This window comes from Bufo gargarizans, chromosome 4 (assembly GCF_014858855.1).
Source record: "Bufo gargarizans isolate SCDJY-AF-19 chromosome 4, ASM1485885v1, whole genome shotgun sequence".
Taxonomy (NCBI): Eukaryota; Metazoa; Chordata; class Amphibia; order Anura; family Bufonidae; genus Bufo; species Bufo gargarizans.
The window spans coordinates 2,991,413-3,013,874 of NC_058083.1; positions in this window are offsets into that span (position 1 = coordinate 2,991,413).

Here is a 22,462-nt window from a genome sequence, read left to right on the forward strand (position 1 = left end):
CTCCCGACCTCCCACTGCTGCCACCCTGCTATGCTGCTGGCTCAGCCGCTCGCTCCCGCAAGCTGCCACCCTCTTCTCCTGATAATGATGAAGCCCCTTCTTAACCGGATCCTCAGTGCGATTGGCTTCATCATCATCATCCACTACTGTCTGCACGTCACTGATGTCCCCCTCAACGGTCTCAGGGCCAGGAGCCTGATCGCTCACAACATCAGCTCCCACGCCGCTCTCATCAACACTGCTTGCCCGCCTACCGGAGGACGCGGCGGATGTCTCCTCCAGATCAATCATTCAAGTATCGCTGGGTTGCTGGTCAAGACACGACCGCTAGATGACAGCGGGAGCTCAGGCCTCTCGCTGCGACTCCTGCTGCCACCCCCCCTTCTGCTTCCTGCGACAAACATTTTGGCCACTGCCCCTTCCCTGTGAAGGACCTGTCACCTGTCTGTCTGACATACGGTATAATAAAATAATTCAATTAAAATAATACCCCCAAAAAAGGCTGTAGTACAATGTTACTTCACCGCTGAACAACTATTAAAACGTATATATATATTTTTCTGATTAATAAAACCCCCCCATAAAAAATGCATCACAATTCACCGCTGAACGGCAATTAGGACGCATTCTTTTTCCTATAACTACATCCCAAAAAAGAAATATAACAATCACAATTCACTGCAGAACGGTTATTGGGACGTACATATATTTCCTTTCAACCCGTAGGATAGCAGCGTCGAACATGTACGGTGCCGGTATCAGGCTCTCTGATCAGTGGGCGCAGGAGCTGTGCCCGCCCAATAAGCTGCAGGGGTCCGGCACTCACAGATAACTGGCCCCCTGCAATATGCGCCGGCATCGGTGAAAACATTAATCCTTGCACTGCCGCGGTCTGCGCTGACTGCGGCACATGCGGCATACTGCCAGGCACGGGGTGGCCATCGGGTCCCCGTGCTGCTGTGATAGGGACCCGATGGCTTGGACGGCAGCCCGATGCCATCCGTTATTATTAGATCCAGCCCCCGGTATTACACTTACAGCCAATGCATTACAATACAGAAGTATTCTACAGGGGATCAGACCCCCAAAAGTTTAGAAACCCAGAGTGGGATAAAAAGTAAAAAAATAAATAAATAAAAAAACTGTTTCCTATAATAAAAAAATGCTAAATAGGGGAAAAAAGAAAAGTAGACACATTAGTTGTTGCCACGTCCGTATCGACCGGCTATCACATGACCCACCCCGTCAGGGGAACCTCGTAATTTTTTAAAAATAAAAACAGTGTCAAAAAGCCATTTTCTGGTCACCCTGCCTCACAAAAAGATTAATACCAAGTGATCAAAAAGTCTTATGTAACCTAAAATGGTACCAATCAAACCGTCACCGCATCCCGCAAAAAATGAGCAGATGTGAACCCACCCATAATATATTCTTTAAGGGGTGTAATTTCCAAAATAGGGTCACTTTTCTTTCCGTTATTCAATTTCCGTTCCGCTAAAAGATAGAACTTGTCCTATTATTGTCCTCAAATAACGTTCCGTGTCTCCAAGTCAATGGGTCTGCAAAAAATACGGAATTCATATAGAAGACACTTACGTCTGCCGTATTTTTCGGATCCATACTGTAGAAATGCTAGGCCCAGACTATTTTGCACATGTGTTTGGTGTCCAAATATGATAAGTTCCTGTTTCCGATCCACAAAACACGGATCGCAGACGGAAACCAAACGGAGATTTTTAGCAGAAGTACGGAACGGAAACACAACGGACAAAATAAACGGAGAAAAGCAATGTGCGCGGGCAGTGCTGTCCGAGACCGTGTATATTTATTTCCCTGTCCTGGACGTCTCTGTCCTCCCTTGGCGCTTGCACATGTCTGATGAGGAGAGAAGCCCTATCCATGTTTTATCACCTCGCCCCGGCCGGTAGCGCGGCTCAAGTTTAAAGGAAACCTGTCACCAGGATTTTGTGTATAGAGCTGAGGACATGGGTTGCTAGATGGCCGCTAGCACATATACAATACCCAGTCCCCATAGCTCTGTGTGCTTTTATTGTGTAAAAAGAAAGATTTTATATATATGCAAATTAACCTGAGATGAGTCCTGTCCCTGACTCATCTCACATACAGGACTCATCTCAGGTTAATTTGCATATGTATCAAATAGTTTTTCTTACACAATAAAAGCACACAGAGCTATGGGGATTGGATATTGTGGATGTGCTAGCTGCCATGTAGCAACCCATGTCCTCAGTTCTATACACACAATCCTGGTGACAGGTTCCCTTTAAAGTTTCCAGCTCGCGCTCACACCGGAGCGCTGTGTGCCGGGGTCCAATCACAGCGCAGAGCGTCACAGCCAGGGAGAAGGAGACGCCCAATGAGAAACCCTGCCGTCCCCTCCTCCTGTTCCGATGGTACTCATTAGCATACCAGGAGTGCTGCAGGGGGGCACAGCGGGTGAACGGAGCGGCGCCCAGAAGCGCTCGTAGATCCCTGCTCTATGCCCTACATAACCCGCTACTTATTTCCTAATGTCTGGACCCATGAAAGGTCCTCTAAGGTAAAACGTGGCCCAGTACCGAAAGGGTTAATACACCCCATAAATGGCTGTAGTACAACGTAACTTCACCGCTGAACGGCAATTATCACATATACTTTCTTTTTTCCCCTCTATTAATAAACCCCAGAAAAGTAAAATAATGTAAAATCCCCGCAGGACGGCCAATAGGAGGTAGGTATAGTCCCTAATGTGGCGGTATCACAGCGCCTGCACCCCGATCACAGGCAAATCACTGCTGTATCATACAGCGCAAACCGGAAAGGGGCAGAATAACTGCAATCTGGCTCCGCAGTCCGTGCAGCAAGGTGTAATAGGATTGTGCCTGTTCCCCAGGCTGTAACCTCCCGACTGAACCCCGTCTACAGAAACGCTGCGGAATGATCCCTCTAGGGCTGCAACGATTAATCGATTATAATTGATAACTGGATTCGTTGTCGACGAATCCAGTTATCGAATAATCGCCAATTCGTTGCTATGCGGGCGGGCGGTCACTGCATCTTTATTTTACCTTTTACAATGACGCTCCTGTAACAGGCAGAGCGGACGGCGGCGTAACGTCACTTACTCATGTGACACGCCGGCTCCGCCTCCTTCATTCATAAAGTGGGCGGAGCAGTTGCGTCACGTGAGTGAGTGACGTTACGCCGCCGTCCACTCTGCCTGTTACTGGAGCGTCATTGTAAAAGGTAAAATAAAGATGCAGTGATTAGTCTGCTGTGAGCAGCCGGGCCAGGGCTGTTATGGGGAGGGGGGTCTGTGTATGGCACTGCTATGGGGAGGGGGGGTCTGTGTATGGCACTGCTATGGGGAGGGGAGGGCGGGGTCTGTGTATAGCACTGCTATGGGGAGGGGGGTCTGTGTATGGCACTGCTATGGGGAGGGGGGTCTGTGTATGGCACTGCTATGGGGAGGGGGGTCTGTGTATGGCACTGCTATGGGGAGGGGGGTCTGTGTATGGCACTGCTATGGGGAAGGGGGTCTGTGTATGGCACTGCTATGGGAAGGGGGGGTCTGTGAATGGCACTGCTATGGGGAGGGGGGGTCTGTGCACTGTTATGCCCATAACAGGGGGAGGGGGGTCTGTGTATGGCACTGCTATGAGGAAGGGGGTCTGTGTATGGCACTGCTATGAGGAAGGGGGTCTGTGAATGGCACTGCTATGGGGAGGGGGGGTCTGTGCACTGTTATGGGGAAAGGGATCTGTGCACATATCCCCCTCTCCATAACTGCGCCACCCACAGATCCCCCTCACCATAACTGCGCCGCCCACAGATCCCCCTCACCATAACTGCGCCGCCCCACAGATCCCCCTCTCCATAACTGCGCCGCCCACAGATCCCCCTCTCCATAACTGCGCCGCCCACAGATCCCCCTCTCCATAACTGCGCCGTCCACAGATCCCCCTCTCCATAACTGCGCCGCCCACAGATCCCCCTCTCCATAACTGCGCCGCCCACAGATCCCCCTCTCCATAACTGCGCCGCCCACAGATCCCCCTCTCCATAACTGCGCCACCCACAGATCCCCCTCTCCATAACTGCGCCGCCCCACAGATCCCCCTCTCCATAACTGCGCCGCCCACAGATCCCCCTCTCCATAACTGCGCCGCCCACAGATCCCCCTCTCCATAACTGCGCCGCCCACAGATCCCCCTCTCCATAACTGCGCCGCCCACAGATCCCCCTCTCCATAACTGCGCCGCCCACAGATTCCCCTCTCCATACCTGCGCCGCCCACAGATCCCCCTCTCCATAACTGCGCCGCCCACAGATCCCCCTCTCCATAACTGCGCCGCCCACAGATCCCCCTCTCCATAACTGCGCCGCCCACAGATCCCCCTCTCCATAACTGCGCCGCCCACAGATCCCCCTCTCCATAACTGCGCCGCCCACAGATTCCCCTCTCCATAACTGCGCCGCCCACAGATCCCCCTCTCCATAACTGCGCCGCCCACAGATCCCCCTCTCCATAACTGCGCCGCCCACATATCCCTCTCCATAACTGCGCCGCCCACAGATCCCCCTCTCCATAACTACGCCGCCCACAGATCCCCCCTCTCCATAACTGCGCCGCCCACAGATCCCCCCTCTCCATAACTGCGCCACCCACAGATCCCCCTCTCCATAACAGTGCCACCCACAGATCCCCCTCTCCATAACTGCGCCACCCACAGATCCCCCTCTCCATAACTGCGCCGCCCACATATCCCCCTCTCCATAACTGCGCCACCCACAGATCCCCCTCTCCATAACTGCACCGCCCACAGATCCCCCTCTCCATAACTGCGCCGCCCACAGATCCCCCTCTCCATAACTGCGCCGCCCACAGATCCCCCATAATAGTGTCGTCCACAGATCCCCCATAATAGTGTCGTCCACAATTTGTTTTAATATGGCCTTTGAACATAATTTTTCAAGTAAGATCATATAAACCTCTTTGTTTTGTAATTTTGTTGTTTTTCCCGATTAATCGTAGGAATTAATCGGCAACTAATCGATTATTCAAATAATCGTTAGCTGCAGCCCTAGATCCCTCCCTGTCCTTTCCCTGCACCTTGAAGAATCTTTATCTGAAATTGTATCGGGTGTATCTACATCCCTGCAGGGTGTAATCTGGGTGAGGACATCTACATCCCTGCAGGGTGTAATCTGGGTGAGGACATCTACATCCCTGCAGGGTGTAATCTGGCTGAGGACATCTACATCAGTGCAGGATGTAATCTGGGTAAAGACATCTACATCCCTGCAGGGTGTAATCTGGGTGAGGACATCTACATCCCTGCAGGGTGTAATCTGGGTGAGGACATCTACATCAGTGCAGGATGTAATCTGGGTAAAGACATCTACATCCCTGCAGGGTGTAATCTGGGTGAGGACATCTACATCAGTGCAGTGTGTAATCTGGGTAAGGACATCTACATCAGTGCAGGATGTAATCTGGGTGGAGACATCTACATCCCTGCAGGGTGTAATCTGGGTGAGGACATCTACATCAGTGCAGTGTGTAATCTGGGTAAGGACATCTACATCAGTGCAGGATGTAATCTGGGTGAGGACATCTACATCAGTGCAGGATGTAATCTGGGTGAGGACATCTACATCAGTGCAGGATGTAATCTGGGTGAGGACATCTACATCAGTGCAGGATGTAATCTGGGTGAGGACATCTACATCAGTGCAGGATGTAATCTGGGTGAGGACATCTACATCAGTGCAGGATGTAATCTGGGTGAGGACATCTACATCAGTGCAGGATGTAATCTGGGTGAGGACATCTACATCAGTGCAGGATGTAATCTGGGTGAGGACATCTACATCAGTGCAGGATGTAATCTGGGTGAGGACATCTACATCAGTGCAGGATGTAATCTGGGTGAGGACATCTACATCAGTGCAGAATGTAATCTGGATGAGGACATCTACATCAGTGCAGGATGTAATCTGGGTGAGGACATCTACATCAGTGCAGGATGTAATCTGGGGGGGGGGGGACATCTACATCCCTGCAGGGTGTAATCTAGGGGGGGGGGGACAACTACATCCCTGCAGGGTGTAATCTAGGGGGGGGGACAACTACATCGCTGCAGGGTGTAATCTGGGGGAGGACATCTACATCGCTGCAGGGTGTAATCTGGGTGAGGACATCTCCATCCCTGCAGGGTGTAATCTGGGTGAGGACATCTCCATCCCTGCAGGGTGTAATCTGGGGTGAGGACATCTCCATCCCTGCAGGGTGTAATCTGGGTGAGGACATCTCCATCCCTGCAGGGTGTAATCTGGGTGAGGACATCTACATCAGTGCAGGGTGTAATCTGGGTGAGGACATCTCCATCCCTGCAGGGTGTAATCTGGGTGAGGACAAGGAGGTGGACATCTCCATCCCTGCAGGGTGTAATGTGGGTGGAGGACATCTCCATCCCTGAAGGGTTGTAATGTGGGGGAGGACATCTCCATCCATGCAGGGTGTAATCTGGGTGAGGACATCTCCATCCCTGCAGGGTGTAATGTGGGTGAGGACATCTCCATCCCTGCAGGGTGTATGTGGGTGAGGACATCTCCATCCCTGCAGGGGTAATGTGGGTGAGGACATCTCCATCCCTGCAGGGTGTAATGTGGGTGAGGACATCTCCATCCCTGCAGGGTGTAATGTGGGTGAGGACATCTCCATCCCTGCAGGGTGTAATGTGGGTGAGGACATCTCCATCCCTGCAGGGTGTAATCTGGGGGAGGACATCTCCATCCCTGCAGGGTGTAATCTGGGGGAGGACATCTCCATCCCTGCAGGGGTGTAATCTGGGGGAGGACATCTCCATCCCTGCAGGGTGTAATCTGGGGGAGGACATCTCCATCCCTGCAGGGTGTAATCTGGGGGAGGACATCTCCATCCCTGCAGGGTGTAATCTGGGGGAGGACATCTCCATCCTGCAGGGTGTAATCTGGGGAGGACATCTCCATCCCTGCAGGGTGTAATCTGGGGGAGGACATCTCCATCCCTGCAGGGTGTAATCTGGGGGAGGACATCTCCATCCCTGCAGGGTGTAATCTGGGGAGGACATCTCCATCCCTGCAGGGTGTAATCTGGGGGAGGACATCTCCATCCCTGCAGGGGTGTAATCTGGGGGAGGACATCTCCATCCCTGCAGGGTGTAATCTGGGGGAGGACATCTCCATCCCTGCAGGGTGTAATCTGGGGGAGGACATCTCCATCCCTGCAGGGTGTAATCTGGGGGAGGACATCTCCATCCCTGCAGGGTGTAATCTGGGGGAGGACATCTCCATCCCTGCAGGGTGTAATCTGGGGGAGGACATCTCCATCCCTGCAGGGTGTAATCTGGGGGAGGACATCTCCATCCCTGCAGGGTGTAATCTGGGAGAGGACATCTCCATCCCTGCAGGGTGTAATCTGGGAGAGGACATCTCCATCCCTGCAGGGTGTAATCTGGGAGAGGACATCTCCATCCCTGCAGGGTGTAATCTGGGGGAGGACATCTCCATCCCTGCAGGGTGTACTCTGGGGGAGGACATCTCCATCCCTGCAGGGTGTACTCTGGGGGAGGACATCTCCATCCCTGCAGGGTGTACTCTGGGGGAGGGCATCTCCATCCCTGCAGGGTGTAATCTGGGTGAGGGCATCTCCATCCCTGCAGGGTGTAATCTGGGTGAGGGCATCTCCATCCCTGCAGGGTGTAATCTGGGTGAGGACATCTCCATCCCTGCAGGGTGTAATCTGGGTGAGGACATCTCCATCCCTGCAGGGTGTAATCTGGGTGAGGACATCTCCATCCCTGCAGGGTGTAATCTGGGTGAGGACATCTACATCAGTGCAGGGTGTAATCTGGGGGAGGACATCTCCATCCCTGCAGGGTGTACTCTGGGGGAGGACATCTCCATCCCTGCAGGGTGTACTCTGGGGGAGGACATCTCCATCCCTGCAGGGTGTAATCTGGGGGAGGACATCTCCATCCCTGCAGGGTGTAATCTGGGTGAGGGCATCTCCATCCCTGCAGGGTGTAATCTGGGTGAGGACATCGACATCTACATCAGTGCAGGGTGTAATCTGGGGGAGGACATCTCCATCCCTGCAGGGTGTACTCTGGGGGAGGACATCTCCATCCCTGCAGGGTGTAATCTGGGGGAGGACATCTCCATCCCTGCAGGGTGTAATCTGGGGGAGGACATCTCCATCCCTGCAGGGTGTAATCTGGGGGAGGACATCTCCATCCCTGCAGGGTGTAATCTGGGAGAGGACATCTCCATCCCTGCAGGGTGTAATCTGGGAGAGGACATCTCCATCCCTGCAGGGTGTAATCTGGGAGAGGACATCTCCATCCCTGCAGGGTGTAATCTGGGTGAGGGCATCTCCATCCCTGCAGGGTGTAATCTGGGTGAGGGCATCTCCATCCCTGCAGGGTGTAATCTGGGTGAGGACATCTCCATCCCTGCAGGGTGTAATCTGGGTGAGGACATCTCCATCCCTGCAGGGTGTAATCTGGGTGAGGACATCTCCATCCCTGCAGGGTGTAATCTGGGTGAGGACATCTACATCAGTGCAGGGTGTAATCTGGGTGAGGACATCTCCATCCCTGCAGGGTGTAATCTGGGTGAGGACATCTACATCAGTGCAGGGTGTAATCTGGGTGAGGACATCTACATCAGTGCAGGGTGTAATCTGGGTGAGGACATCTCCATCCCTGCAGGGTGTAATGTGGGTGAGGACAAGGAGGTGGACATCTCCATCCCTGCAGGGTGTAATGTGGGTGAGGACATCTCCATCCCTGCAGGGTGTAATCTGGGTGAGGACATCTCCATCACTGCAGGGTGTAATGTGGGTGAGGACATCTCCATCCCTGCAGGGTGTAATGTGGGTGAGGACATCTCCATCCCTGCCGGGTGTAATGTGGGTGAGGACATCTCCATCCCTGCCGGGTGTAATGTGGGTGAGGACATCTCCATCCCTGCCGGGTGTAATGTGGGTGAGGACATCTCCATCCCTGCCGGGTGTAATGTGGGTGAGGACATCTCCATCCCTGCCGGGTGTAATCTGGGTGAGGACATCTCCATCCCTGCAGGGTGTAATCTGGGTGAGGACATCTCCATCCCTGCAGGGTGTAATCTGGGGGAGGACAAGGAGGTGGACATCTATACGACTCCAGGGCTGTGTTTGGTGTAGACCCTGATGTCGCCCTCCTGAGCTCTGTAGGGAAGCCTATATACAATGCCGGGGGGCTGGACGGCGGCCATATTGGAGAGCAGCCCCTCCGGCTGTGGTGACCGCCCTGACAGACCAGGAGGCCACAGAGGCCGCATTACTCCCCTGGATGGAGGCCGCAGCTGACCTGCTCCAGACATGGACGGAGGCCGGGGCCGCACAGGAGCCTCTAAGGTCTGCCGGCCCCGCGCTCTGTCTCCATGATGGCCGCCCGGCCTCCCCCTCACATCTCCCAGGGAGCCATGTCTGCCGCAGTCTGGGAGGACTGATATGTGCCAGGCATAACCCCGGGGGTCTGCCCGAGATGTGCCCGGAACCAACATGGCCGAGAGGGAGCCGCCGGGAATGTCCGCCCGGACCCGTCCTGTTACCTGGGAGGGGAGCGTCCATCACGGCGTCTGGGGGCAGCTTCTCCATGCGGACTGAGAGCGGAAGGACCTGCGGTGACGTCATCGTCATGTGACCATAGCAGGAAGGGGCGGGGCTCAGCAGTTCAGACAGGTGATGGTACAGGACCTGGGGTGACGTCACTATCATGTGACAATAGCAGGAAGAGGCGGAGCTCAGAAGTGCAGAAAGGTGGTGGTACAGGACCTGCGGTGACGTCTCTGTCATGTGACCAGAGGGGAGCTCAGCTTTACAGGAATCTCAGGAATCTCCCCGCACATCCAGCAGTGTCAGCCCGGACCAGACCCGTCCACAGCTCCTGTTACCTGGGAGGGGAGTCTCCATCATGGCGGCCGGGGCAGAGCCTTCTCTTCTCCTCTAGCCCCGACCACACAGCTCTCAGCACAGAGCATCAGGACCTGCGGTGACGTCACTGACATGTGACCAGAGCAGGAAGAGGCGGAGATCAGCAGTGAATAGAGGCGGTAGTACAGGACCTGCGGTGACGTCTCTGTCATATGACCAGAGCAGGAAAAGGCGGAGCTTAGCATTGCATAGAGGCGGTAGTACAGGACCTGCGGTGACGTCACCGTCATGTGATTACAACAGTTGTGGGCAGAAGCTATGCAGTGCTGAGGATGAATGGCGCAGAAACTATAAAGACGTCATGTGACCTGAAGGGGCGGAGCTTTGAATCAAACAGAAATTCCTGATATCACATAGCAGACTGGGAGTTGCAGTTCTCTCCATTTTATAGCTCCTGTAATGTCCGCTAATGTCATAATAACAGGCTGCACATGCTGGGAGTTGTAGGCCTCTCCTCTTCTACCTCCTCCTGTAATGTCCTGTGATGGGTGTCAGTTGGGGGTCCCCTCTCTCTGCAGTCGGTGGTCTTATCCTCCATCTCTCTGTTGGGGGCAGTGCTCTTCTCCGCTCTCACAGCTCGGCCATTAGTGGAGGTCCGCTCCTCTCTCTGCAGTAGGTGGTCTCCTCCTCCATCTCTCTGTTGGGGGCAGTGCTCTTCTCTGCTCTCACAGCTCGGCCATTAGTGGAGGTCCGCTCCTCTCACTGCAGTCGGTGGTCTCCTCCTCCATCTCTCTGTTGGGGGCAGTGCTCTTCTCCACTCTCACAGCTCGGCCATTAGTGGAGGTCCGCTCCTCTCTCTGCAGTCGGTGGTCTCCTCCTCCATCTCTCTGTTGGGGGCAGTGCTCTTCTCCGCTCTCACAGCTCGGCCATTAGTGGAGGTCCGCTCCTCTCTCTGCAGTCGGTGGTCTCCTCCTCCATCTCTCTGTTGGGGGCAGTGCTCTTCTCTGCTCTCACAGCTCGGCCATTAGTGGAGGTCCGCTCCTCTCTCTGCAGTCGGTGGTCTCCTCCACCATCTCTCTGTTGGGGGCAGTGCTCTTCTCCGCTGTCACAGCTCGGCCATTAGTGGAGGTCCGCTCCTCTCTCTGCAGTCGGTGGTCTCCTCCTCCATCTCTGTGTTGGGGGCAGTGCTCTTCTCTGCTCTCACAGCTCGGCCATTAGTGGGGGTCCGCTCCTCTCTCTGCAGTCGGTGGTCTCCTCCTCCATCTCTCTGTTGGGGGCAGTGCTCTTCTCCGCTCTCACAGCTCAGCCATTAGTGGAGGTCCGCTCCTCTCTGCAGTCGGTGGTCTCCTCCTCCATCTCTATGTTAGGGGCAGTGCTATTCTCCGCTCTCACAGCTCGGCCATTAGTGGAGGTCCGCTCCTCTCTCTGCAGTCGGTGGTCTCCTCCTCCATCTCTTTGTTGGGGGCAGTGCTCTTCTCTGCTCTCACAGCTCGGCCATTAGTGGAGGTCCGCTCCTCTCTGCAGTCGGTGGTCTCCTCCTCCATCTCTCTGTTGGGGGCAGTGCTCTTCTCTGCCAGTTACGGTTACTCCCAGGCTAGCTGGAAGCTGGACCGCTTGGATAGTCTGGATCTCTGTTTAGGGAGAGAGAGAGGAGCCGCTTCGTCTCGATATCCAGAAGGATCCTGTAAATGTAGAACAATCCCACTAGCTATCTTACAGCTAGGATAATCTTTCCCCCACAAAACGAGGCGAGGCTGCGATTTGAAGGTCAAACTAGGTCTGACTGCCCTGGGGCATACAGACTCTTTTATTTACAATCCACACAGATAGCACTGCCCACAGGGGTTTGAAATACAACCAATCAATCCGTACAATAAACACAGACACTCCCACGCAAAATCCTCCTCTCTGTCTGTGATAAGATTACTGAATACAATGGCGAATATAATTATCACAGGCAGAGAAATAAAGTTTTATAAAACATATCACAGGAACCCCAAAACATGCAATAACCCCATAACCAATATATCCTCGGAACCGGGGGATCTGGGTGAACCACATATCCGAAATTCACCCAGATCCGTTCAGTAGTCTGGAAGATACAGTTTTATGCCAGTTACACCGAAAGTATACAAGTTATACAGAAAATAGTTACTAATAAACGTGTCCCCTGTTTGGTAGTTTCAAACTACTGAATGATGTCTCTGGGCACCAAATACCGGCGAGACGGCACCGTGTAGAAAAGTCCAAACAGTGTCTGTGAGTTAAAATGGCCGCCATCCATTGTTCTCACCATGTGCTTCATCCATTCAGACTAACAGGGTGAATAACAGTTTTGTAACACTGCTGTCACAGCTCGGCTATTAGTGGAGGTCCGCTCCTCTCTCTGCAGTCGGTGGTCTCCTCCATCTCTCTGTTGGGGGCGGTCCTCTTCTCCGCTCTCACAGCTCGGCCATTAGTGGAGGTCCGCTCCTCTCTCTGCAGTCGGTGGTCTCTTCCTCCATCTCTCTGTTGGGGGCAGTGCTCTTCTCCACTCTCACAGCTCGGCCATTAGTGGAGGTCCGCTCCTCTCTCTGCAGTCGGTGCTCTCCTCCTCCATCTCTATGTTAGGGGCAGTGCTATTCTCCGCTCTCACAGCTCGGCCATTAGTGGAGGTCCGGTCCTCTCTCTGCAGTCGGTGGTCTCCTCCTCCATCTCTCTGTTGGGGGCAGTGCTCTTCTCTGCTCTCACAGCTCGGCCATTAGTGGAGGTCCGCTCCTCTCTCTGCAGTCGGTGGTCTCCTCCACCATCTCTCTGTTGGGGGCAGTGCTCTTCTCCGCTGTCACAGCTCGGCCATTAGTGGAGGTCTGCTCCTCTCTCTGCAGTCGGTGGTCTCCTCCTCCATCCCTCTGTTGGGGGCAGTGCTCTTCTCCACTCTCACAGCTCAGCCATTAGTGGAGGTCCACTCCTCTTTCTGCAGTCGGTGCTCTCCTCCTCCATCTCTATGTTAGGGGCAGTGCTATTCTCCGCTCTCACAGCTCGGCCATTAGTGGAGGTCCGCTCCTCTCTCTGCAGTCGGTGGTCTCCTCCTCCATCTCTTTGTTGGGGGCAGTGCTCTTCTCTGCTCTCACAGCTTGGCCATTAGTGGAGGTCCGCTCCTCTCTGCAGTCGGTGGTCTCCTCCTCCATCTCTCTGTTGGGGGCAGTGCTCTTCTCTGCTGTCACAGCTCGGCTATTAGTGTAGGTCCGCTCCTCTCTCTGCAGTCGGTGGTCTCCTCCATCTCTCTGTTGGGGGCGGTCCTCTTCTCCGCTCTCACAGCTCGGCCATTAGTGGAGGTCCGCTCCTCTCTCTGCAGTCGGTGGTCTCCTTCTCCATCTCTCTGTTGGGGGCAGTGCTCTTCTCCACTCTCACAGCTCGGCCATTAGTGGAGGTCCGCTCCTCTCTCTGCAGTCGGTGCTCTCTTCCTCCATCTCTATGTTAGGGGCAGTGCTATTCTCCGCTCTCACAGCTCGGCCATTAGGGGAGGTCCGCTCCTCTCTCTGCAGTCGGTGGTCTCCTCCTCCATCTCTCTGTTGGGGGCAGTGCTATTCTCCGCTCTCTCACAGCTCCGCCATTAGTGGAGGTCTGCTCCTCTCTCTGCAGTCGGTGGTCTTCTCCTCCATCTTTTTGTTGGGGGCAGTGCTCTCACAGTTCAGACATTAGTAGAGGTCTGCTCCTCTCTCTGCAGTCAGTGGTGTCCTCCATCTCTCTGTTGGGGCCAGTACTCTTCTCCGCTCTCGTAGCTCGGCCATTAGTGGAGGTCCGCTCCTCTCTCTGCAGTCTGTGGTCTCCTCCATCTGTCTGTTTGGGGCAGTGCTTTTCTCCGCTCTCACAGCTCGGCCATTAGTGGAGGTCCGCTCCTCTCTCTGCAGTCGGTGGTCTCCATCTCTCTGTTGGGGGCAGTGCTCTTCTTCGCTCTCACAGCTCGGCCATTAGTAGAGGTCCGCTCCTCTGCAGTCGGTGGTCTCCTCCTCCATCTCTCTGTTGGGAACAGTGCTCTTCTCCGCTCTCACAGCTCGGCCATTAGTGGAGGTCCGCTCCTCTCTCTGCAGTCGGTGGTCTCCTCCATCTCTCTGTTGGGGGCAGTGCTCTTCTCCGCTCTTATAGCTCAGCCATTAGTGGAGGTCCGCTTCTCTCTGCAGTCGGTGGTCTCCTCCTCCATCTCTCTGTTGGGGGCAGTGCTATTCTCCGCTCTCTCACAGCTCCGCCATTAGTGGAGGTCTGCTCCTCTCTCTGCAGTCGGTGGTCTTCTCCTCCATCTTTTTGTTGGGGGCAGTGCTCTTCTCTGCTCTCACAGTTCAGACATTAGTAGAGGTCTGCTTCTCTCTGCAGTCGGTGGTGTCCTCCATCTCTCTGTTGGGGCCAGTACTCTTCTCCGCTCTCGTAGCTCGGCCATTAGTGGAGGTCTGCTCCTCTCTCTGCAGTCTGTGGTCTCCTCCATCTGTCTGTTTGGGGCAGTGCTTTTCTCCGCTCTCACAGCTCGGCCATTAGTGGAGGTCCGCTCCTCTCTCTGCAGTCGGTGGTCTCCATCTCTCTGTTGGGGGCAGTGCTCTTCTTCGCTCTCACAGCTCGGCCATTAGTAGAGGTCCGCTCCTCTGCAGTCGGTGGTCTCCTCCTCCATCTCTCTGTTGGGAACAGTGCTCTTCTCCGCTCTCACAGCTCGGCCATTAGTGGAGGTCCGCTCCTCTCTCTGCAGTCGGTGGTCTCCTTCTCCATCTCTCTGTTGGGGGCAGTGCTCTTCTCCGCTCTCACAGCTCGGCCATTAGTGGAGGTCCGCTCCTCTCTCTGCAGTCGGTGGTCTCCTCCTCCATCTCTCTGTTGGGGACAGTGCTCTTCTCCGCTCTTATAGCTCGGCCATTAGTGGAGGTCCGCTTCTCTCTGCAGTCGGTGGTCTCCTCCTCCATCTCTCTGTTGGGGGCAGTGCTCTTCTCTGCTCTCACAGCTCGGCCGTTAGTGGAGGTCCGCTTCTTCTCTCTGCAGTCGGTGGTTTCCTCCTCCATCTCTCTGTTAGGGGCAGTGCTCTTCTCCGCTCTCACAGCTCGGCCATTTGTGGAGGTCCGCACCTCTCTCTGCATTCGGTGGTCTCCTCCTCCATCTCTCTGTTGGGGGCAGTGCTCTTTTCTGCTCTCACAGCTCGGCCATAAGTGGAGGTCCGCTCCTCTCTCTGCAGTTGGTGGTCTCCTCCATCTCTCTGTTGGGGGCAGTGCTCTTACCTGCTCTCAAAGCTCGGCAATTAGTGGAGGTCTGCTTCTCTCGGCAGTCGCTGGGTCTCTTCCTCCATCTCTCTGTTGGTGGCAGTGCTCTTCTCCGCTCTCATAGCTCAGCCATTAGAGAAGGTCTGCTCCTCTCTCTGCAGTCATTGGTCTTATCCTCCATCTCTCTGTTAGGGGCAGTGCTCTTCTCCGCTCTCACAGCTCGGCCATTAGTGGAGGTCCGCTCCTCTCTCTGCAGTCGGTGGGTCTCCTCCTCCATCTCTCTGTTGGGGGCAGTGCTCTTCTCCGCTCTCATAGCTCGGCCATTTGTCGAGGTCCGCTCCTCTCTCTGCAGTCGGTGATCTCCTACTCCATCTCTCTGTTGGGGGCAGTGCTCTTTGCTCTCACAGCTCGGCCATTATTGGAGGTCCACTCCTCTCTCTGCAGTCGTGGTCTCCTCCTCCATCTGTCTGTTGGGGGCAGTGCTCTTCTCCGCTCTCACAGCTTGGCCATTAGTGGAGGTCCGCTCCTCTCTTTGCAGCCGGTGGTATTTTCCATCTCTCTGTTGGGGGCAGTGCCCTTCTCTGCTCTCACAGTTCGGCCATTAGTGGAGGTCCGCTCCTTTCTCTGCAGTCGGTGGTCTCCTCCATCTCTCTGTTGGGGGCAGTGCTCTTCTCCGCTCTCACAGCTCGGCCATTAGAGGAGGTCCGCTCCTCTCTCTGCAGTCGGTGCTCTCCTCCTCCATCTCTATGTCAGGGGCAGTGCTCTTCTCCGCTCTCACAGCTCGGCCATTAGTGGAGGTCCGCTCCTCTCTCTGCAGTCCGTGGTCTCCTCCTCCATCTCTCTGTTGGGGGCAGTGCTCTTCTCCGCTCTCTCAGAGCTCCACCATTAGTGGAGGTCCGCTCCTCTCTCTGCAGTCGGTGGTTTTCTCCTCCATCTTTCTGTTGGGGGCAGTGCTCTTCTCCGCTCTCTCAGAGCTCCGCCATTAGTAGAGGTCTGCTCCTCTCTCTGCAGTCGGTGGTGTCCTCCATCTCTCTGTTGGGACCAGTACTCTTCTCCGCTCTCATAGCTCGGCCATTAGTGGAGGTCCGCTCCTCTCTCTGCAGTCTGTGGTCTCCTCCATCTGTCTGTTGGGGGCAGTGCTCTTCTCCGCTCTCACAGCTCGGCCATTAGTGGAGGTCCGCTCCTCTCTCTGCAGTCGGTGGTCTCCTCCTCCATCTCTCTGTTGGGGGCAGTGCTCTTCTTCGCTCTTACAGCTCGGCCATTAGTGGAGGTCCGCTCCTCTGCAGTTGGTGGTCTGTTCCTCCATCTCTCTGTTGGGGGCAGTGCTCTTCTCCGCTCTCACAGCTCGGCCATTAGTGGAGGTCCGCTCCCCTCTCTGCAGTCGGTGGTCTCCTCCATCTTTCTGTTGGAGGCAGTACTCTTCTCTGCTCTCACAGCTCGGTAATTAGTAAAGGTCCGCTCCTCTCTCTGCAGTCGGTGGTCTCCTCCTCCATCTCTCTGTTGGGGACAGTGCTCTTCTCCGCTTTTATAGCTCGGCCATTAGTTGAGGTCCGCTCCTCTCTCTGAAGTCGGTGGTCTCCTCCTCCATCTCTCTGTTGGTGGCAGTGCTCTTCTCCGCTTTCATAGCTCAGCCATTAGAGAAGGTCCGCTCCTCTCTTTCTGCAGTCGGTGATCTCCTCCTCCATCTCTCTGTTGGGGGCAGTGCTCTTCTCCGCTCTCATAGCTCGGCAATTAGCGGAGGTCTGCTCCGCTCTGCAGTCGGTGGTCTCCTCCTCCATCTCTCTGTTGGGGGCAGTGCTCTTCTCTGCTCTCACAGCTTGGCCATAAGTGGAGGTCCGCTACTCTCTCTCTGCAGTCGGTGATCTCCTCCTCCATCTCTCTGTTGGGGGCAGTGCTCTTTGCTCTCACAGCTCGGCCATTAGTGGAGGTCCGCTCCTCTCTCTGCAGTCGGTGGTCTCCTCCTCCATCTTTCTGTTGGGGGCTGTGCTCTTTGCTCTCACAGCTTGTCCATTAGTGGAGGTCTGCTCCTCTCTCTGCAGTCGGTGGTCCCCTCCTTCATCTCTCTGTTGGGGGCAGTGCTCTTCTTCGCTCTTATAGCTCGGCCATTAGTGGAGGTCCGCTTCTCTCTCTGCAGTCGTTGGTCTCCTCCTCCATCTCTCTGTTAGGGGCAGTGCTTTTCTCCTCTCTCACAGCTCGGCCATTAGTGGAGGTCCGCTCCTCTCTCTGCAGTCGGTGGTCTCCTCCATCTCTCTGTTGGGGGCAGTGCTCTTCTCTGCTCTCACAGCTCTGCAATTAGTGTAGGTCCGCTCCTCTGCAGTCGGTGGGTCTCCTCCTCCATCTCTCTGTTGGTGGCAGTGCTCTTCTCCGCTCTCATAGCTCGGCCATTAGTGGAGGTCCGCTCCTTTCTCTGTAGTCGGTGATCTCCTCCTCCATCTCTCTGTTGGGGGCAGTGCTCTTTGCTCTCACAGCTCGGCCATTAGTGGAGGTCCGCTCCTCTCTCTGCAGTCGGTGGTCTCCTCCTCCTTATGTCTGTTAAGGGCAGTGCTCTTTTCCGATCTTACAGCTTGGCCATTAGTGGAGGTCCGCTCCTCTCTCTACAGTCGGTGGTCTCCTCCTCCATCTCTCTGGTGGGGACAGTGCTCTTCTCCGCTCTTATAGCTCGGCCATTAGTGGAGGTCCTTTCCTCTTTTTGTAGTCGGTGGTCTCCTCCTCCATCTCTCTTTTGGGGGCAGTACTCTTCTCCGCTCTCATAGCCCGGCCATTAGTGGAGGTCCTCTTCTCTCTCTGCAGTCGGTGGTCTCCTCCTCCATCTCTCTGTTGGGGGCAGTGCTCTTCTCTGCTCTCATAGCTCGGCCATTAGTGAAGGTCCGCTCCTCTCTCTGCAGTCGGTGGTCTCCTCCTCATCTCTCTGTTGGGGGCAGTACTTTTCTCCGCTCTCATAGCCCGGCCATTAGTGGAGGTCCGCTCCTCTCTCTGCAGTCGTTGGGTCTCTTCTCCGTCCCTCCGGCCGAGCTCCAAAGCCGCCACCAAGTTACAGCCATTATCCAACACAACCATGCCTGGTTGTAGGTTTAGTGGCAAGGGCCACAGCTCGGTCTGGTCTCTTATTCCCTGCCACCGCCTGCTCTGCGGTGGTGTGCTGTTTGTCCCCTAAGCATATCAGCTTCAGCACAGCCTGTTGACTCTTCCCCACTGCAGTGCTGCACTGCTTCCAGCTACCGACTGATGGCTGACTGGTGCTGCAAGAGGATAATTCGGAGGTGGTAGAAGAGGAGAAGGCGGAGGAGAAGAAGTGGGAGTTGGAGCCACTAACGTAGGTGTTGGCGGAAACCCTGATCGACAATGGGCCCGCAATCCTTGATGTTGGTAGGATGAGACACAGTTGTCAATCACTGAGGTTGTGGTTAGGTCAACAAGTCAGGATGATGAGCAAAGTGAGGAAGTGGAAGAGGCGGTGGTGCACAATGAAGTCACTGACCCAACCTGGGAAGGTGGAAAGCCGAGCGAGGACAGCAGTACAGAGGGGGAGGGATCTGCAGCACCGCAACAGGCTGGAAGAGGCAGTGGGGTGGCAAAAGGGATAAGTCAGGCCACACCAAACAGGTGCAACTCTTCCATGGCGCACCCCCTTGCGAAAATCTCCCTTGCCAAGGGGTAGGTGTTCCGTAGTATCGCACTTTTTTGAGGAAAGTGCGGCCGACAAAAGAATAGTAGTTTGCAACCTGTGCCGTACCAAAATGAGCCAGGGTATGAACTGAACTGCAAGCTCTTGTGAGGGGCCAGCGAGTGTATAGAGAACGTAGGTGATCATCAGAGACTTGGCTACGTGATGAGATTTCAGATTCGAGTGTGCATGTCCATGGGTTTAGGTCAGAAAATGACCTATTATTTAAAGGGAACCTGTCACCAGTTTTATGGTGTCCTAACTAAGGGCAACATAAATTAGTGACTGATTCTCTTAGCAAAATGCTGGGTCACTTTCTTTAATTGGCCCAGTCAATCTGCCAACATCTTGTATTGAAAAGCTCCATCTGATAATGATGAGTCATGAATATTCATGAGCTCCTGACTCTCCCCGCCTAGCTGCTGCTGAGTGACAGTTATTTTCCATATGAATCAGCAGCAGGTGGGCAGGGGAGTGGCTATAGCTCTGAATTAAATATACGCTGGACTCATTAGCATTCGGCATATTTGTGTATATATTGTGAGGTAACTATCTGTCACACCAGTAAGTGAATACATCTAAGGCACTTTTTAGTAGTTAATGATTGTATATAATTAGTTAGATTATAATCAAATATCCACATGACAGGTTCCCTTTAAAGGGGTATATATTTAGGGGTATACAGGTCCTTCTAAAAAAATTAGCATATTGTGATAAAGTTCATTATTTTCTGTAATGTACTGATAAACATTAGACTTTCATATATTTTAGATTCATTACACACAACTGAAGTAGTTCAAGCCTTTTATTGTTTTAATATTGATGATTTTGGCCACAGCTCATGAAAACCCAAATTTCCTATCTCAAAAAAGTAGCATATTTCATCCGACCAATAAAAGAAGTGTTTTTAATACAAAAAAAGTCAACCTTCAAATAATTATGTTCAGTTATGCACTCAATATTTGGTCGGGAATCCTTTTGCAGAAATGACTGCTTCAATGCGGCGTGGCATGGAGGCAATCAGCCTGTGGCACTGCTGAGGTGTTATGGAGGCCCAGGAGGCTTCGATAGCGGCGTGGCATGGAGGCAATCAGCCTGTGGCACTGCTGAGGTGTTATGGAGGCCCAGGAGGCTTCAATGCGGCGTGGCATGGAGGCAATCAGCCTGTGGCACTGCTGAGGTGTTATGGAGGCCCAGGAGGCTTCAATGCGGCGTGGCATGGAGGCAATCAGCCTGTGGCACTGCTGAGGTGTTATGGAGGCCCAGGATGCTTCGATAGTGGCCTTAAGCTCATCCAGAGTGTTGGGTCTTGCGTCTCTCAACTTTCTATTCCCAATATCCCACAGATTCTCTATGGGGTTCAGGTCAGGAGAGTTGGCAGGCCAATTGAGCCCAGTAATACCATGGTCAGTTGAGCAGGTGCCAGGTCGTGCTGAAAAATGAAATCTTCATCTCCATAAAGCTTTTCAGCAGATGGAAGCATGAAATGCTCCAAAATCTCCTGATAGCGGCTGCATTGACCCTGCCCTTGATAAAACACAGTGGACCAACACCAGCAGCTGACATGGCACCCCAGACCATCACTGACTGTGGGTATTTGACACTGGACTTCAGGCATTTTGGCATTCCCCTCTCCCCAGTCTTCCTCCAGACTCTGGCACCTTGATTTCCGAATGACATGCAAAATTAGCTTTCATCCGAAAAAGTATTATGGACCACTGAGCAACAGTCCAGTGCTGCTTCTCTGTAGCCCAGGTCAGGCGCTTCTGCCGCTGTTTCTGGGGGATGCGGCACCTGTAGCCCATTTCCTGCACACGCCTGTACACGGTGGCTCTGGATGTTTCTACTCCAGACTCAGTCCACTGCTTCCGCAGGTCCCCCAAGGTCTGGAATCGGTCCTTCTCCACAATCTTCCTCAGGGTCCGGTCACCTCTTCTCGTTGTGCAGCGTTTTCTGCCACACTTTTTCCTTCCCACAGACTTCCCACTGAGGGGCCTTGATACAGCGCTCTGGGAACAGCCTATTCCTTCAGACATGTCTCTCTGTGTCTTACCCTCCTGCTTGAGGGGTCAATGATGGCCTTCTGGACAGCAGTCAGGTCGGCAGTCTTACCCATGATTGCGGTTTTGAGTAATGAACCCGGCTGGGAGTTTTTAAAAGCCTCAGGAATCTTTTGCAGGTGTTTAGAGTTAATTAGTTGATTCAGATGATTAGGTTAATAGCTCGTTTAGAGAACCTTTTCATGATAAGCTAATTTATTGAGATAGGAATTTTGGGTTTTCATGAGCTGTGGCCAAAATCATCAATATTAAAACAATAAAAGGCTTGAACTACTTCAGTTGTGTGTAATGAATCTAGAATATATGAAAGTCTAATGTTTATCAGTACATTACAGAAAATAATCAACTTTATCACAATATGCAGATTTTTTTAGAAGGACCTGTATATGACAGTATAGGTCTTATAAAGGGTATTAGAATCATCTAAGTATCCCCCCTGTCCACCTTATAAATACAGTAAAAAGAAGTTTTATAACCTGCTTTCATCGTGTTCAATCTGCCCAAGGGGCGGTGCTTCATATCAAGTTGCGCCCAGCCAGCCTCGCCACAACTGCCGTTTGAAGCGCCGCCCAGCTCATCAATATTCACTGAGCTGGGCGGCTACTCTGAAGCGCTGTACTAGTGTCCCCGGCCATCTTCAGCGCATGCGCCCGGCACCCTCACTGGCCGGGATCGCATCGCGCGTCTGCTTTATGCGCATGCGCTGTGCCCGGTGCATGCGCATAAAGCAGACGCGCGATGCGATCCCGGCCAGTGATGGTGCCGGGCGCATGCGCTGAAGATGGCCGGGGACACTAGTACAGCGCTTCAGAGTAGCCGCCCAGCTCAGTGAATATTGATGAGCTGGGCGGCGCTTCAAACGGCAGTTGTGGCAAGGGGGGATACTTAGATGATTCTAATACCCTTTATAAGACCTATACTGTCATATATACCCCTAAATATGCTTTTTGGGCCTGTCAGTGTCCCTTTAAATTATGTTTTATGTCAAACACATATTAAAGAATTTTTGGTGAACTTTTTTTTTTTATATTTTCAATGTCACTATACACTGAAGAGTAAAAGGGTAACAATATTTTGAACTTTTGACTTTCAGGCTCCATAACTCACCATCCACTACAGCTTCAGATGTGAGACTCCCATCGTTTTATAGACAATCATCTTGGCATCTCATACAAACATTGGACTTGCAGCTATTTAGCACATGATTAGTTCTGCAGATTCTTCTCATGTGACTGCATTGTTACTGTTCTGCTCCTAAAATTCAAAATTTTTAGTTTTATTATTTTAACATTTAGTAAACCCACCTTTGGCTTTCAGCGCTGCCTGAATCCTTCTGGGCATGCTCTCCATCAAATTCTCGCAGGTCTTGACCGAAATCTGTTCCCAGGTCTCTTTTACATGTTTCCAATGTTGGTGCATACTGGTCGACTCACTTGGATACGAATACAGCTTTATCTTCATCTTTACCCACAATTTTTTGATTGGGTTAAGGTCTGGGGACTGTGGGGGCTAATCCAGCACCTCTACTTCATTGTCAGTGAACCATTTATTTTCAAATCTCAAC